Source organism: Corvus kubaryi, unplaced genomic scaffold, assembly GCF_017639235.1.
Source record: "Corvus kubaryi isolate FWS band 111438036 unplaced genomic scaffold, C.kubaryi_AGA036_p1.0 137, whole genome shotgun sequence".
Taxonomy (NCBI): Eukaryota; Metazoa; Chordata; class Aves; order Passeriformes; family Corvidae; genus Corvus; species Corvus kubaryi.
Genome location: NW_024580671.1, coordinates 17,483,698 through 17,501,133, shown reverse-complemented (window position 1 = coordinate 17,501,133; position 17,436 = coordinate 17,483,698). Strand labels below are relative to the sequence as shown.

Here is a 17,436-nt window from a genome sequence, read left to right as displayed (position 1 = left end):
GGACCCTCCTTTGTTGATGAAATACTGCATTTTTAAAACCCTCCCCAGCACTATTAGGATCCTCTTTAAACAAACACAAGAGAAAAGTTAAAAGTGTACAAGCAAGAAAAAGCATACAGAAAAACTTGAGCTACACTCCTTAGCATTAGAAGTGCTCTCGAAAACTTCCAAAAGCAAAGATTAGAAAGGATTACAGCAGAGGAAGGTTTCCTTGACCCATATTCTGGCTTCCAGAAGTATCCCACAGACTGATTACAGGGGCACACTTGCTTAGCATCTCAGCCCTGACAAGCCACTGCCACTGTGCAGGGCATCACGTGCCTTGCCACAGCTCTCATCCAAAAGCTCTGTCCTGGCTGTCCAGCAGGGTACAGCTACAACTATAAAGCTCTAATTTTTCCAATACCTGTACACTTTTAACAGCTGAATATGAAATGAGTTAAAGTACTTTGGGGAGCTAGAAGCAAGTTAAGCTGTCTGCACAGATATAACCTTCGTATTTTCTGAAAATTCTGTAACAAAGAAAAAGCATCATAATCCCAGAAGTTCAAAAACCATAAAAAAAAAGTCTCAGTAAAAAATGGAAAACAGAAGTTCTCTCTTCTCTCTCTCTTTCTTCCTGCTTTCATTATCAGCAGAATTATATTTCTTTCTTCCTGTCTCTCTCTCTTCTTGTTGGGTTTTTTTTTGATTTGAACATATTTTCCATCTGGCCTGTCTTAAGATTTCTGAACTCTTCTGTCTGCCCGTTATGCATGTAGGTACGTGAAAATTACTAAACTGCAAAGACTAGGGGGTGGATTATGTGTTATTCATTACACAGTTACAATTCAGCTTTTTTGTCAACCACAAATATTTGTGAGACAGCAGTGAAATGTAAGGTACCAGGATTCTGAGTTTCTAAGAGCAGCACGTAGTCAGGCACTTCCAAAGAAGAACTGTAACAGCATCTTCCTTTCCATCATCAGCCATGACCTGGGCTCCACCCTGTAGGGAGAAATCACAGGCTCCTACTTGGGCCAAGTTAACCATGCCCATTATCAGTAAGAGACTAATCCTTTGTAGTGTGGGTCACACTGTATCAATGTGACTTATCCAAGCACCCAGAGGGGTCTGTGTTTTCTGAAAGACACTGCAGCAACGCAGATGGGCTACAGATCTCCCCAACTCCGGATCTAAATCGTATTTTACATTTTGCATTAAGTGAATTCAGTCAACATTTACCCACCCATTTTACAGGTAAGATAACAGTTATCCTTTAAAGAAAGGGTACTGAGCCTTAATGAACAGTAATTATCACAAAAGGCATACACATTTTAAAAATATTCAAGGTAAGAGATAGGCTTATTATTCTTGTTTCTAATAAATCTGCCTTAAATTAAGGTAGTTGAATGAAAACAGGATAACCTTTTTCTCTTTCTAAATTAAAAAAAACATGAAAACAAGAGCTCCCACAATGGGATCTACAGCAGGTGCAGAAATTATGTTTCATGAAATAAATTTGCAATGCCAAGCATTTATTCCGGTTTGCAGTCTTTTGTTATTGTTTTCAATCTTATTTATTTGTTTATTTAAATCCTTAAGTTATTAGTGGTCAAATTTAACATCCCATACAAACATACAACCATCAACAGAAGATTAAATTTAAAAAAAAAAAATGCAATAGTCTGCATGAGATTATACTGAACTGCAAACAAAAGTGGCAAAAGCAATTAATCAACCTTAAATGAGCAAAAGCTCTAGATCAACAACGTGGCTTAAAACAAATTAAAACTTTGCAAACGGTCACAGAAATGGCTTTTTTTTATTTCAATTATGCTGAATTTTAAGAGTCTTCGAACTGTAAAAATTGCCACCCAAAGACAGAAAAAACACAGCTTATGCAGATACTCACTATATATATTTTCATGTTGCTAGAATTTTTTTTTAACTTCTTCCCACCAAGAACAAAAATGCAGGCCTTCAGGGAGTTTACAGCTACAGAAGAAGCAACACCATTAATGTTATATTGCAATAATCAAACTGATCAAGTCACAAGTACAATGCATATCACAATGATTTGCAGAACAGCTAACATTTGGGGTTTCTTTTACAGAGCTTAGCTTTTGTAGTTTGCTAGGAGAGTTTTTACCACAAGTACTTCAGAGCTGCCAAGTAAAATCAAGCAGGACAATTTTCATTTATGCAAAACATGTTTTGTGGGAAAGACATGGTTGAACTGGAAGCAGTTTGGGTACAATTATTAGCTGTTTTACACAGTTCTTATTACTAGATGCACAGATGTGAAGTAATTTTGACTTAAAGAATTTGTTTTAATGCATTAGAAAATTCCAGAATGAATTATGAACATTTGAACAGTAGCTAATTCACTTTTCCCTCAAATTTTCTATGACAAACTGAGCAGTACAAACGACAACCTCTTTACCCAAAATGCACAGAAGTTTTTGGAACAATGAAATGTAGTTGATGTGCTTCAGCAATAATAGGGCTTCACCTTTCAAATATCACATCCACATTAAGCCTATAGAAACACTGTAAAACATATCAAAAGGACGGATCTCTTTCTGCAGGCTTTTAAGGAAACTATTCCCATTATTTCTATAATTGAAGCAAACAGGAGATTTGGGGGTAAACTCAACAAGCATTTTCCCAAATCAACATAATCAATACTTTTTTCCATTCTTTTCTATTTTTAACTGGATATGGCACTTTTACCTTGAAATGACCTCAAGATGCACCAGGGGAGGTTCAGGTTGGACATCAGAAAGAATTTTTCCATGGAAAGGGTTTTTAAGCATTGGAACAACTCCCCAGGCAGGTGGTGGAGTGACCATCCCCGGAGGTGTTCAGGAAACAAATGGACATGGCACTTAGTGCTCTGATCCTGCTGACAAGGTGGTGATGAGTCAAAGTTTGGACTCAGTGATCTTGTAGGCCTTTTCCAACTCAATTATTTTATGGTTCTAAGTCCCTTTTAGAGCTCAAAGGGTTACACTACAGTTACACCTCAATACAGTATTAAGCAAATTAACAGAAAAATTATGAAGAATGCCTTGCACAAGAAAAACCTATCAAGGCAAAACACTGACACTTTCCTAAAGAATGTATTTTCTCATACATCTCTGTTCTTAAGAGCTCAGGTTAAAAGCATAACGTGAACTTTTACCTCATGCAGTTAAACTACCCTTTGTGTGAAAGGCTAATTTCAGAGGTATCTAATTTCTCCATAAAATAATTTCTGCCCACATTTAAATAATTCACAAGGAAAATGGACCGTCTGCTGAGAGAACGGTAACATTTGTTTAGAACAACCAAAAAGCCAGATGTGAGCAATACTGCAACACCAGTGAAAGAAATTGACTTAGCTAGTTTTTCTCATTTGGACAGTATCTCGTTCACTGGGTTGTAAGCATCTTAATTTTTCTTCTGTGTAAGTGTCAGAGCTACCACAAGCCAGCACAAAATTCAGGCAGTTAGTGAGGAACACCGTAATCTCTGAACACTATCAGCAGTGTAAAAACGTGTTTCTGCTCTCCTTTTTCCATGCAATCTTAACTTTTCTGGGGGAAACACTTCTAGTCATCATCCAAGGCTCTCCTTTAAGAGAGACCAACTTAGTTCTTGCAGCTACTGTGCCTGGAGTAGGGCTAATTTCTCTGTCTACAAAGCATTTCAGCAAGTGAATGGAAAGCAGAGGATGGATTAAATTAGATGACCAGAGTTTACAGTCATTGAGCTCCAGAAAGCAATTTACTGGCATTCTCTATTTAATTATATCAACACCTCATAGCCATTAATGAATTTATCTTTACTGTACTGAGATTAAGTAACTATCATAAAGTACCACAAGTATACATCTGAGCCAAGAATTATAAATTTAGGAAGACACTCTGTCTATATCATCATCATTCTTCACAGTGTTAAAAGCAGTTAATTTCAATTTCACCCCATGAGCTATGACTGCTGCCCCCTTCCCCACCTACTTAAGATTAAAAATAATGTTTGTTTCTCTCAGAGCCATTCTTGCCCACATTCATACGAATGTATTCACCCCTGACAGCAGTTTAATGAACAGAAGAAAAACAAGTGTTTTTCAGCTATAGGCCTGACATGTGAAAAACCTGTTCCCCCTCTTCAACCCACAATGTCCCCTTGAGGAAAAAGGGAAGACAAATGAACAACTGGGGGGAAAGGGAAAATGAAAGGAAAAAAAAAGAAAAAAAGGCTCTGAAGAGTGGGAAAAGAGCTATCTACACTAACAGGAGAAAAAAATACAAATTTAAACAAAGGCTGTCCACACTTACAACACTCATCTTTCTGGGGTTTTTTTCCTGACCCTTTTCCTGGTATGAAACTCCACTGCCTTCACCACTGTTTAGAGCAGTTTCAAGAAGAGTACAGGGAGGCAAGTTCTGAAATTCTTTCCATGTATACCAAATTCTACATATATACTTAGGTATCTGGTTAAGAAAAAAAAAAATACAAAAAATGCTTCATTTTAATTTACAACTCTAAGCAAACCTGCATTTCTATCAGGCAATCAAAGGAAGACAAACTACAAACTAGTATTCACAGAACAAAAGCACCAACATTTGTCATTGAGGAAAATAAATCTTTAAAACTTATAAGCTAATGTTCCCTGATGACATCCAACACACATGGCCCATGCCTGTATATCAGAAGTTAAACAAGAAAGTAAAGATTTCTGGGAGGCTTTCAGTTTTGTGCCTAAAATCTTGGGTTTCTTTTGCTCTCCTTGAAACCTAAAGGAAGAAAGAATTGTGTTTCGTCTGTTATATCCAATACACTTTCTGTATTTTTGTATGCATCTAAATTTAAAAAAAAATCTGGAGACAGTCATTTGCACTAGGTTAACAATTACCTATAAGAAAGATACTGGAGAACAACATAGATTTTTCCAATATACTGTATAATCTTCCACCAGCAGGCACACACAAAACAGAATGAGAACAAATTATATTCAGATGGTACTAATGTTCAGGATTTTAATATTGCTGTCCTTACTATAACTATATAAAACTCTCTGCATAAAGGTTACCTCTAACACATCTTCTAACTCTTAAACACATTAAAAAACATCCTTATTACACTGTACATTTAACCACAACACAAGAAAAGGTTAGCTCCCAATAATAACCTTATAAAGAAAGCACAGTATCAGTTAAATGGATTTTAAGTAAGGGTCCAAGATCATATTAGACAGCAATTATAAGCTACAAATTGTATTTTATATCTTCAGCAAGAGGTGGCACAAGTCTTGCTGAGTCAACTCTCTGCTGTAAAACCTCTTACCATGCTTTAAATGCTGCAAGCAGCTGTGCCCTGAGGGGTTAAACCTAATGCTAAAGGTAAAGACTTGAAGAGTTGAGCAGGTATCTCGTGGCCACAGATCTACGTGTGCCAGTCACAGGCAAATATACTGTACTGTGCTTGCCAGAGAAGGCCAGGAGTAATAGATCAAGTTCATCAGCTGTTGAGGAGCCTACCAGAGGTGCAGCAGAGATTAACATTGGTTTCATTGTGCCTACAGTGATCTGCACAGAAAAGGTGACACTGGATGATGACTCACTATTTCCAAGCACCAAAGAAAAGCGTTAGAAGTGTTTCTCCCAAACAACACCTCCTAAGAAAGAGGCCCCCAAAGCGTCAGGAGTGAAAAGGAATGAAAAAATCATCCCAATTAGTAGGCCTCAAAGAAGGAGCTATGTCTTACTACAGCTCCCCAGCTTATCAAAGCAGCCATCCTTGCAGCCTGACCCAGAGGGTCACCCACACCTGCCACCAGCCACTGCTCTCCACAGCTGAGCTGCCAGCACTTACCTCATCACCTCAGCCCCCCCAGCCCACAGCAAAGCAGGGGGACCCCCAGGATGTCCTTGATGGTGGAGGTTTCCCAGAGGAGCAGCTCATTCCCTCCCAAGCATGCACTGTGAGGCTTGGGTCTGTGTCTTGTTTTGCTATTGAGGCATTCCAGGCTGTGTCAGTTTGGATTGCAACATAAATATTGTGCAACTGCAGGCTCCTTAGTTCCAATTATGGTAATATTGCAGGTGACAATGCAAAAGATATTTTTAATAGTCTCTGGTTACATTTTGCTCCGACTCATCCACATCTTAGAAAAAGAGAAAGTCAGCTAAAGCAAATTCTGTTGATAAGTGAATTTGGAGCAAAACTGTAAGCCTAACAATGACTTGGAAAAAAGGGTCTTCCCCATTCTGATAGTAATTTAGTGTTAGCAACAACGACCCAAATGTCAGTCATTGGATACAGAAGAATGCTTATAAAATTACATTTAAGTGATAATAATATTCAAACCTCTAAATATTTAAGTCACAAAATGAGCAGGTGCCTATATATAATAAGGCTAATAGTTTCAGTTTAAAATTTAATTCTAGTTACTGAAGACAGGTACTGAAACATATGTTAAAAATAGCACTTCAGTTAAGTCTAGGACAGCAGGTACCACTTTCACACATAATCGAATAATAGAGATGTATTCTTCTACTGAGTCACACAAAGATTTAAAATGCAAGTGCTCAGCCTGCAGCTCAGGAGGACCAGTCAAGTATACAGCTTTCTCCATCTGCCACCTTTCTCAGGCTTCACAGTAGCTCTCCTCTTTTGTGACAATCAAATAATGAGGAGGGAGAGGAGTCTCAAGAAGTGAGAGCAATGTCCAACTTATAGCCATACGCTTTCTAGATGAACATATAGCAAATTACTGGTGTTTCACACATTGCCCGAAGCTCCTGGGAAAAGCCAGATTTGCTGCATATGCATATTTGCACCAATCATGAGGCACACCACACCCTACAGCTACAGCACGTGGAATGTCATGCCTGGTTGCCATGCCTGGCTCATCAGGCTGGACACTTTAAAACAAATATCTGCATTCATGTTTTCAGGAATGTCTCTTTCATATGTCTTTGGATCCTCACCAATGATGTACCTGAATGCTGTATATTTTAAGATTCATTTACAAAATAAACGAAAGAGAACCTTTCAAAGTATTTAGATGTTATGAAAAAGTCACTTTAAATATGGATTTTTCATGTTAGTGGTGAGTTGCTTCAGAGCCTACAAAACAGTTGGGATAACAACTTTTATTGAAAGAAGAACTGAAAACACACTGATTTGACTTAAATATGCACAAGCAATCCATCAGCTGTCTCAGTCTAGGTGGCTTTGAAGAACACCCAAGTAGTTGGTAGCTTCTGTGTCAAAAACCTGTTTTGCACAGGGACATACAAATACATTGAAAGTATCAACCAGCCTCAGCACCTAAGCCATAAAAACGAGTCTTCATATCAACTTCAGAGAACTTGGGATCAGGGATCAAAGTCTTGGATTTTTCAACACAAGTGTGTGGCCATTACCTCAAGCACATCTTCTCCTGAAGCCTGAGACAAGCCAAGCCACAAGAAGGGTACCGGTGTGCTCCAGGAGCTGGAAGGCTCAATCTGAGCAGTCCTGACAAGTGGCAATCTGTCACCAGCAGATAGAACCCCTCCATCACTCACCACTCCAGGCCCCACTGCTAGACCAAGCACACCTAGACTTCACAACCACCCCAGAGGACAAACTGAAGCTGGAGGATGGCAAGACACAGTCAGTCTGGAAACGAATGCTAACCTGGTTTGGAAGCATCCTTCCCTCATTTTTTCAAGGAAGAATTTGGAAGGCCCGGTTTTCCCATCACAACCCATTAAACACCTGTTTTTACATTGTAAAACACTCTCCAGCATGGTAAGTTCCTGCCTGGAGAACCACATTCCTCAAACATATTCCCTGTTTTAGCCAAGGATTGACTGCACTCTTCTTTAGAATATTTTCTGTCCCATAACCTGAGATGCAATAAGCCCACTGGGATACATTTATTTTCTTTCTGAAGGCCTTGGTCTCCTTCCCGGAAAGCTGTGGATGGAAACAGAAGCCCTTTGATGCTTCACAGACACATGTGCACAGGCATGGACACCACTCCAAAGCTGCACAACTTCACAGGAGAAACACTGGATTCATCATCAACTGTCATCATCTAGCACTGTCCTTCAGTGATACACAAATATTTTGACAGTTTTACCATTCTTTTGGTTTCTCTGTGATTTGAAAGAGTGGTCTGATTCCCAGATTCAAAACCAAAAAATAATTTAAAAAAAAAAAAAACCAAACCACACCAAACAAATCCAAAAACACACAAAACAAACAAACCAAACCAACAAAAAAATCCTTAACCAATATTTTTAAAGGGTTTTCATTTCACAGTTCATACGATGTGTATTTCTGGTTGCTAAGGTATACTTCACCCCCTTTCCTGGTCAATAATAAATAGAGGCTCAAGAACAGATCCAGAACATCCAACGCCAAACACCATTAACTCTTTCACAAGATGTCAGTCTCTTAAAATAGAATTAAATACCAGGTTAAAGTTTCAGTCACAATAGAATTAATTCTTCTTCTAAAGCAAAAGAATGTGCAAGAATTTATTGACACCATATGAAACTTCTTCTGTATATTCAATATAGTTATCTGTTGAATTACTGACCATACATATTCTTCAATGTACGCTGACAGTTATTGTGTACTGAGAACAATTTACAGGCATCTTCACAACATTAAAAGTAATTTAAATGCACTCAAGACTGGTAACAAATGGGTCTGAATAAATTTCTGCACAAAAGCATTTTATGATCTTTAGCAAAGTTCCATCCTAATATTTTTACAGTTTTAGCACCCATATGTTCCACTAATTGACTTTCAATGAAGAATGATTGTTGCCACGTATCACGGAGTTCTCAGCACCCTTCCTCTCATCATACTGTATCCATGGTATCATTTATTCCTTATTGGATTAAATACGTTATTCTACAAAGATGAAAACATTGACACAATCGTAAAGCACAACAGTTCGGCAGATACATGTATCTCTTCAGTCTGTGCACACCTGACTGCACCAGGTTTTCATGTTATCATTTATAGGTCATGAGACTACTGTAACTACTGTAATGAAATCACAATCCTGTTCGTGTTCTCTCACAGAAAAATGTCTTGAATCATAGATATTTCAATTTCTCTGTTTTAGACTCTAAAAAATACTAGCCTCTGTTTTCTAGACACTTTTCTTCCCCTTTATTTTCAAAAGACCTCTGTCCCCCCTCTGTCACATTAATAAAATGATACTTTTTCTCAGTAATTAAAAATCAACTTCTAATGCAGCAACTAATAAGTAATTTCCAAAGATACACACTGGAATTAACAAGATCTAGTATTTAAAAAATAGCAGCCTCAACTAGGGCCAGTGGAACCTGGTGTAACTCCTGTGCCTGCCACGTGCATAAAGCCAGCATGCAAAAAAGTTCATTTTTTCTTCTCATAGAAGAAGTGAAGAAATGTATTTTCTATATTGGGCATCAGATGAAAATCACATTGCTTTTTCTTCTGAGAACTTGAGCCCCTATTTTCTGAGCAGCTGCCCACCTCCTGGCAGTGCTGCCTGTGCCTCTGCTGGCTCCTGCCTAGCCACATGTTTTCTCTGGCCTTTTTCCCCCTCACCTCCCAACTCTCCATGGCTTGTATGTTGTCCCTCTCCTTTCTAAAGCCCTTCATGGCTTCCCACCACTAACCCTTAAAATTTCCTCTGTAATATTTTTACGTGGTAAAACTTACCAATTTCTGATCTAATTTTCAAGCTGTTAAATGTCAACTACAGGTTTTATTACACAGGTATTACCTACCACTTGTTTTACCAGGTGGGTTACAACTCCAGAACAACAATATGCCCTCTCAACATCAACACTAAGGCTTACAAAAGAAGAAATCAACAATGTAATTGTGAACATTTTTTATAAGACTTAGCACTGACAGCATGGCAAAGTTTAAATGATGTTTACCTCTTTTACATTTTCTTCACCATTCCTGGGCAAATTCAAAATCAACACCTGATAGATACTTAAAGTATCGTGCTTGATATAGCTTGGCAACTCTGAGATTGTTTCTCCAAAACATATATATACAATTTGGTCCTGTTCAACAAGAAATGTAATATCACAGCCATTCTCCTTCCTTCTCTGAAAGGACAAGATCGCAAAAATTATAGTGGCAATATCCATCAAGATTAGACTACTTTAATATAAATATATGTCAAAATGTAATTAGTCAAATTACGTCAAACACATGATTTCAAATTGCATCAAATACATAACGTATCATGTTGGTTTAGGCTGAAATACAAAAGCTGAATAATGGAATAAATCAGCATTTGAATTTACTTAGAAGACAAATTCTGACCAAAGTTGCAAAATACAAATCACATTGTGAGAGAAAAAATAAATTATTCTAACACGATCATCAACCAAACATCAACCTTAAAAGATGTAGGATTTTTTTTGTAACAATGTAAATACTTATTTACGGAAGTACGCGCCTAGAAAACCATAACAACTTTCTAGTTATACATAACGATGTATTCCCCAGCCTCAAAACATCACTCTTCAAATGAATTTCCAGTTTTGGACCCAACAGTAAAGAGTATCTCCCACTGGAACAAGGTTGGCACAGGCCCAGTGGAATCTCAGTCATCCTCGTAACATCCTGGAGGCAAACTGAAACAAGACTGAGACCAGCAATTTACAGAAATACTTAATATGATGCAATTTGCAGCCGTGTCTGATTCACCACAGAGGTCCAAAGGACCAGCTCACTGAGCAGAGGACTTGCAGGGCGTGCCCCTGTGGACCCTGCAACCACCAATGGGCTGGAAACATCTTAAAACAGAGATACTCCACCACCTACTTTCAGTAGCTGCTGTCCATATGAAGCTAAAGCTCCTTGGTAAACAAGCAAGTTCTACAGGTAAGCCAAAGCCAGCCTGTGAACATCAAGGAGGGTTCTCTGTGACTCAGAGGGTTGTATGACGGAGATCTGTAGTTTCTCCTTTCACCCCAGAAAGGACATCACACAGCACTGGAAGGGGGGTGGAGGGAGTGAGCAGGGCAGAAAATCTCCCTTCTGCATGTTGAATGAAGGCACTGCCTGTCCTTTAAACCTGTCTGTTGCTCCTCAGCCTAACTAATTAGAAAGTCATCTGTTACCTACAGCAAAGCCCTCTGCCACCCAGCAGAAGAGACCTCCACACTCAAGGCATGTAGAGGGTACAGTCCACCATATCCAAGGGAACTGGCTCTGTCCCCAGCAGACAGCCTGACTAACCTATTTAGTCAAGTAAGAAACAAACTGCAGCAAACCCATTTCCAACTACAGATGTGTGATTACTATTTGCAGGAAAAAGAAACAACTAACTAAACGAACAAAAAGTTAAACCTACAATGTTCTTATTCCCTCTCCTCAGCAACCTCTACAATTTTCTAAAAAGACTTAAGATAGTAAAGAGTTTAAAACAATATACTTAATATTTAACTTTATTTTTCTTAGAACAGGAACTGAAATAGTTATATTAAACACAATTCCACACATAACTCATTCCTCAGAGTTCAAATGTAACTTTCTAACACCATCCCAAACTACACTTCGGTGAAGCAGTAAACTTCATAGCAACTGTTCATTAAAGAGATTATTTTCAGCTACTTCAGTGATGACAGCATCAGCAAGCTATTAGTGGCACTTTCAAAACCTCCTTTCTGACATAAAACACGGTCTTGCCCTTAAATGCAAACCTATCAGAAATGGGATTTTTAAAAAAAAAGCAGAAAAGCCAAAAGAGATGCAAACCTTGCAACAAAGGATAGATGCCTCTTATAATTTGCAGTGAACATTTTGGAAGATTTTTAGAAGTAGTAAGTTTGATTAAGCTACTGAAAGCCTCAGAAAGGAGAAAAAAGATGATCAGTGCTAAATAATACTAGTGAGACTGGTCCTTGTTTTTATGCTGATCTAGAAGTTTTGAGATTTAAGTTTAAAGCTACTCTTGGAAATTATTACAGTAACTATACTTATTCTGTAAAGGAACAAATGTGGAGGAAAGCCTTCAAACAACTAACAATGAACTATTTTATTGCAATTTTAAGATTAACTTTAAGAGGTTAGTTTATTACAGCTAAGCTTTTCTGTAATTTCATTGCTAATATGAGGTTTTTCTGGTGCCAGTATTTTGCACATACAATCAGGAAAGGTATCAAGTCAAAACAGGGAACAGGAATCCAAATGACAAGTCTTTCTTCTAACAAGGATTAGTTGAGAGGTATGCTTCAGTGGCCGTGGAAAAAAAAAATAAGACAATTTGCATTACTTCTAGACCTATTAGCTGTCACAAAATTTTAAAAGAGTAGTAAGTTCTGGTGTACAGAAAATTATTCTTTTTCAACAGAGTTGACAGCATTTTTCAGTTTGATTGTGATTTGCATTTTTCTCCAGTCAAAATCATTCCATGGGTACTTTTCAGTGACCTATGTCCTAAATCATTTTCATTTCATATGAGCAAGTGACCTCTTCACAATCCGACCAACAAAGAAAAAAACATGATGACTCCCAGGAGCCATTTATTTTCAGTCACCATCACAATTTAATTTCTCCAAACTAAATCTGGTAAAAATAGAAATGGAACAAAAAAGTACTCCACGTTCAAGAAATATTAATTAACCACTCTATCAGAAAGATAAATACCAGCCCTCACATTTCAATGATGAAAAACAAAGAGGTTAAGTGACATTTTCAATGACACATAGCAAAACACTGCCACAACATGGATCACATCTCAGAAGTTTTCTATTGTTTTCAGCCCACTAGCCTTGAATAACTCCTGTGCATGCAATGCTGAATCAGGTACATTCCTCAGAATACAAAAAGCTTATTCCAGCTCACATAAATCAGTCCTAAAAAAAAATAAATTATCTTATTCTACAGTAATTTTTTTAAAATATATTTAAGTCCAACAATAACTTTTCCAAAAAAATAATGGAGTCTGACAGGAATGTTTCTAAGCAAATATACCTTTATTCTTAAAATGATAGTCCCAACACATTATATTATGGAAAGCATTTAAGAAACGTACAAGCAACAGATGATTACAGAAAAAAAATCCAACCAATAATAAAAAAAAAAAAGACAAACACCACCAAATAACAAGTCATTTCAAAAATCTGTAGAACTATTCACCTGACTACTGCACAAACCCTAGTGCATCTTTGAAAGAGTACCATGTATTTACTGACTGAAATGTCCTGAACTTAGTATATTTCTTTTACTCTTCCTCACACTCAAATGCACTCTAATTTGGTTATTTTACACAAATCTTTACTAAACACTAAGCACCAAAGCATTTAGGTTTTTTCCTCTCTCGGATAATATAAACACTGCACTGTAGCAAAGATCCCGTGACACAATGTAAGAATCGGTCAGGTTAAACTAAAAACAAAGAAATACACAAATATTTATACAATTGATTCTGCTTAAGCTTCCTCGTAAGGTTACTGTTAAACCTGAAAGCCCACACCAACAAGGCCTCACATGAAGCAGTGTATTTCAGGTGTTAGATATTATCAAAATAAATTTGGATGTCTAACTACATGTGTTTTGGAAATACTATATTAGAAATACTCTTTCCTTTCCCTTTACCTTTTACTGATCTACTATCCTGAGTAATTAAATGAATGATTTAAGTATGCAAAAACTCTACAGAACAAAACCTTTTTTAAGAATTACATTAAAACTGCAGATTACTACAAAACAGGGGTACATTGAGTGTCTACATTTACATGAACAAATTATTGTAAAGAAAAAACTTCTAAAAATACTAATTTGAACGTTTAAAACCATATCCTACTTAAAAGGGTTTAGTGTAGCATTAGAGAAACCAATTTAATAATTAATCATATTTTCTTTAGAGTAATATTACTAGCAGTAATGTTTTCCCTTAATGGCTTTAAATTACTTAGCACATGGAAGAAAAAATTTTAAAACTGTCAAAATCTGTTAAAACTTTGTCTCTTCCCCCCCCCCCCCACAAAATTAATGTGGGGATATAGACACCATGCGCAACTTCTGAGTCCCACCTTTGTAACAAGATTTCCAAGGGCCTGATCCAAGCCTGTGGAGTCAATGGAGCAATTCGTACTAGTGTCAGTGGAAAACTTCCCACTCTAGAGTTGAGTTTGGATAGGGGCTTTAACGCACAGAAAAGACCAGGAAAAAAATCCTCTTTGGAAGAGGAACTTCTGTGTTTCTCTCTCGGTAGGACAAGACTTGGTAAAAGTAGAAGCGATTCCCAGGTAGAGGATACAGCCCGTTCCTCCATCTACAGCTCTGCACTCTTCACTAAAAGAGGACAATACCATAAATTCACGGTGATTACTTTTGAGATTATTTTTCCCTGGACAATATACCAGCAGCCCACTTTCTGTCTGGACTATTATCGCAAATTTTAGATGAGCGTTTTCCTGCCAGCCCACAGCCTAAGCTTTGCCCCTCTCGAGTAGCTTCATCCCGGGACCTTACCAGCGCTCACCAGTGTTCTCTGCCAGCGGCTGCGCTGGGACAGGGGCCCGCTGCCTGCCGAACCTGGCACAAGCCGAGCTACGGGAAAATAACAAAACCGCCTCACGGACTGCCTTTACCTTGGCCGTGCAGGCTCCGCCGGGCGGCACAGGGCTTTCCGGCAGGTTACGGGAGGCCAAGAGCGCTGCCGCCTGCGCACCCCGCGCTCGGCGCGGCAGAACGCGAAGCGGAGGCGCCGGCGCTCGCCCTCCCTCCTATGGCTGCCCTGGCACTCCCGATGGCACGGCAGACTCCAGCCCGCTCCAAAACGGAGGCTGCCGCGGCCGCTCCCCTCTCTTCAAAATCTATCACGCTTCCCAAACTTTCCAAGTCCCACAGCCCTCCTCAACTTCAAAGCCAATTTTAAGGGAAGGCCCCCACGTAACAGGCACGAAGGCCGCCTCCGGAACCCCGCGGCTCCAACACCATTATTTATTAATTCTTGGATTTAGGCATTTTTGTCTTGGGCGAGGGGACAACACTGTTGCCTACGCAGCCCAAAGAGCGCCCGGGGGCATCGCTACCCCACGGGCACCTCGGCGCCCCTGCGCTTCTCCTCCCACGCCAGCGGGGGCGCCCCGGGGCAGCGCGGCGCGGGGCGCCCCGAGGGGGCGGCCGGCAGCGGCCCCTCCGCGCGAGCAGGCAGGCGAAGAGGCGGGGGCTGGGGTGCGCCTCTCCCTCCAGCGGGCAGGCGGGCAGGCAGCACACAAAGGAGAAACGTGACACGTTTCTTCACCCGGGCTGTCTGCTGGGGAGGTCTCGGGGAAAAAGAAGAAAGAAAAAAAAAAAAAAAAAAAGGGGGAAAAAAAAAAAAAACAACAACAACACACCACCACCCAAACGGGGACGCAAACGGCGGGCAGCCGAGCTTCCCGCACACGCTCCTTCGGCAGCCTGGCCCCAAGCCCTCCCCGCCTGGCACTTCCCTACCCATGCGGGGAGGCTACAGGTTGTTTGTTTTTAATTACGCGGGGGTGGGGGGTCCGCGGCGCTGCACGGCTCTGAGCGGCAGGAGGGAGGCCCCGCCGACCCGCAGCCGCTGCGAGTTGTTTGGGGGAGCTTACGGCCGCTCCCGCGGCCGGCCCGGCCCGCCGGACACGGCCCCAACTCTGGCCGGGGCACCGCAGCCTCCCACCGCCGAGCGCGCCCCCGCCCCCCGCTGGCGGTGCGTGTCTGGGAGCGGTGCCATCGGGTGCCGGGAGACCTGACACATGTCACTGCTGCGGCCGCGGCCAAACTTTCCCGCGGCGGCGGCAAGTCAGTGAGCGGCGGCGGAGGGGGGTGGAAGCGGGTGGAAGTAGCAAGTCACACCGGGGAGCGGAGGGAGGAGGGGACGGGGGTGCGGGGCGGGGGGGGGGGGGGTAGCACTTACCGGGAGGAGACACCGTGCAGGGCGTCCCGGCGAGCTGACACCGAGAGAAAGGGCGAGCGGAGCCGCGCGCAGCCGCGGGCACATGCAGAGTCCCCGCGGGCGGAGCCGCCGCGCGGGCCGGGGGAGCGGGGGCGGGCGGGCGGCGCGGGGCCCTCCGCGGGCGCGGAGCGGCGGTGGAGCCTCGCGCCCTCCCGCCGGCTGGTGCTGCTTGGCGCTGGCGGTGCCGCTCTCCCTCCCCCGGCGTGCGGATCCGCCCGTGTGCGGAGTGTGCCGCCTGTGTGTATGTGTTTTGTTGGGAATGCAAAAAAAAAAAAAAAAAGACGAGGGGAAAAAAAAAAAAAGAAAACCCCTCCGCCGCACACACCGGGTGCTTTGGAGAGAGGGGAGTGCGAAGGGAGCCCTCCCTCACATGATCGCAGAGTGGCCTGCACAGAAGTGCTAATAACGCGGCGAAGGGTGGGGGGGGAAAGGAGCGGAGGGGGAATGGCAACAAAAAAAAGTGCGGCGGGATGCGCCGGGCCGTGCCCCGCTCCGCCGGCGCCTCCCCCGGCCGGTCCCCGGCGGAGTGGGCGCTGTGGGTCGCGGCGGACGGCAGCTCCACCTGCTATGTAAACAAACCGTCGGGGGAAGTTGTTTGCTGGCGGCGGCTGCCCCTTCCCGCCCCCTCTCCCCTCCCGCCGCCCCGCTCCGCCGGCTCCGTTAGACACAACGAGTTTAGCAGACGGGCGGAAAACAAAGCCGTGTGTTGTGCTGGCAGTGCCGGCCGGCTGCAGCCTGCTGGCAGCCCCCGAGGTGCCGCGGCCCCGCGCGAAGGCAGCCCGGGGAACCCGCGTGGGAGGGGGACGGCGGGGGAGGCCTGGCTGCTGGCAGCAGCTATGCCGAGGAGGCACGCGTGGGCTCAGAAACTTTTCTTCTCCCCGGCCCCGGCATTTGGAGCAAGGTGCAGGACCCCCCAGATGTCCGCCGCAGGGACCGGGCGCTCCCCGCCTGTGTGGTGTAGGACGGCCGCCCGGTCCGGGGGCTGCCGTTCCCCCAGGGAAAAACACTTTTTAAAGTGATTCCTGCGTGGGGTAGGGTGTTGGGGGAGCGGGGAGAGAAATGCTGGTCTTGTCTTCCCTTGTCCCCGCCACGGTTCCCAGTAAATCGGCGCTGGGGGTGTGTTTGGGTGGTAGGACTTGCGTGGGCGCGGAAGAAAGCGGACGGCGGTGGCCGAGCGGAACGTGGGATTTGTTATTTCGGAGCCCACCTAATCATCGCGCGGCAGCCCCAGCATTAGCAGGGCTCTCTGTACGCGCCGAGGGCCAGGATCACAAGTGACTGTCACTCAGAATTAACAGTCACCGCATTTCTTAAGCACAATTAAAAATCCCACAAACTTTGCCGCTCCCCGCTACAGGCAAGTGGCAGACCGCCTGCCCGCCGCCGCCGCGCTCCGCGCCGCTCGCTCCCGGGGCCGCCGGCCAGCCCCGCCGGGGGCACTGCCGGCCGCTCGGCACCGGGGGAAAATGATGGGGGCAGGCGGTCTGCCACTTGCCTGTAGCGGGGAGCGGCAAAGTTTG

At 42.7% G+C, this 17,436-nt stretch overlaps 1 protein-coding gene across 1 annotated transcript in view; it reads right to left on the bottom strand.

Annotated features, from left to right (window-relative positions):
• FOXP2 (forkhead box P2) overlaps positions 1-16,005 on the bottom strand; it is a 409,998-nt gene extending 393,993 nt beyond the window's left edge. The window contains exon 1 of the mRNA XM_042018066.1: positions 15,878-16,005. The gene's annotated coding sequence lies outside the window, so the exon portion shown is untranslated. The remainder of the gene's footprint in view (positions 1-15,877) is intronic.
• Between the last annotated feature and the right edge of the window lie 1,431 nt (positions 16,006-17,436).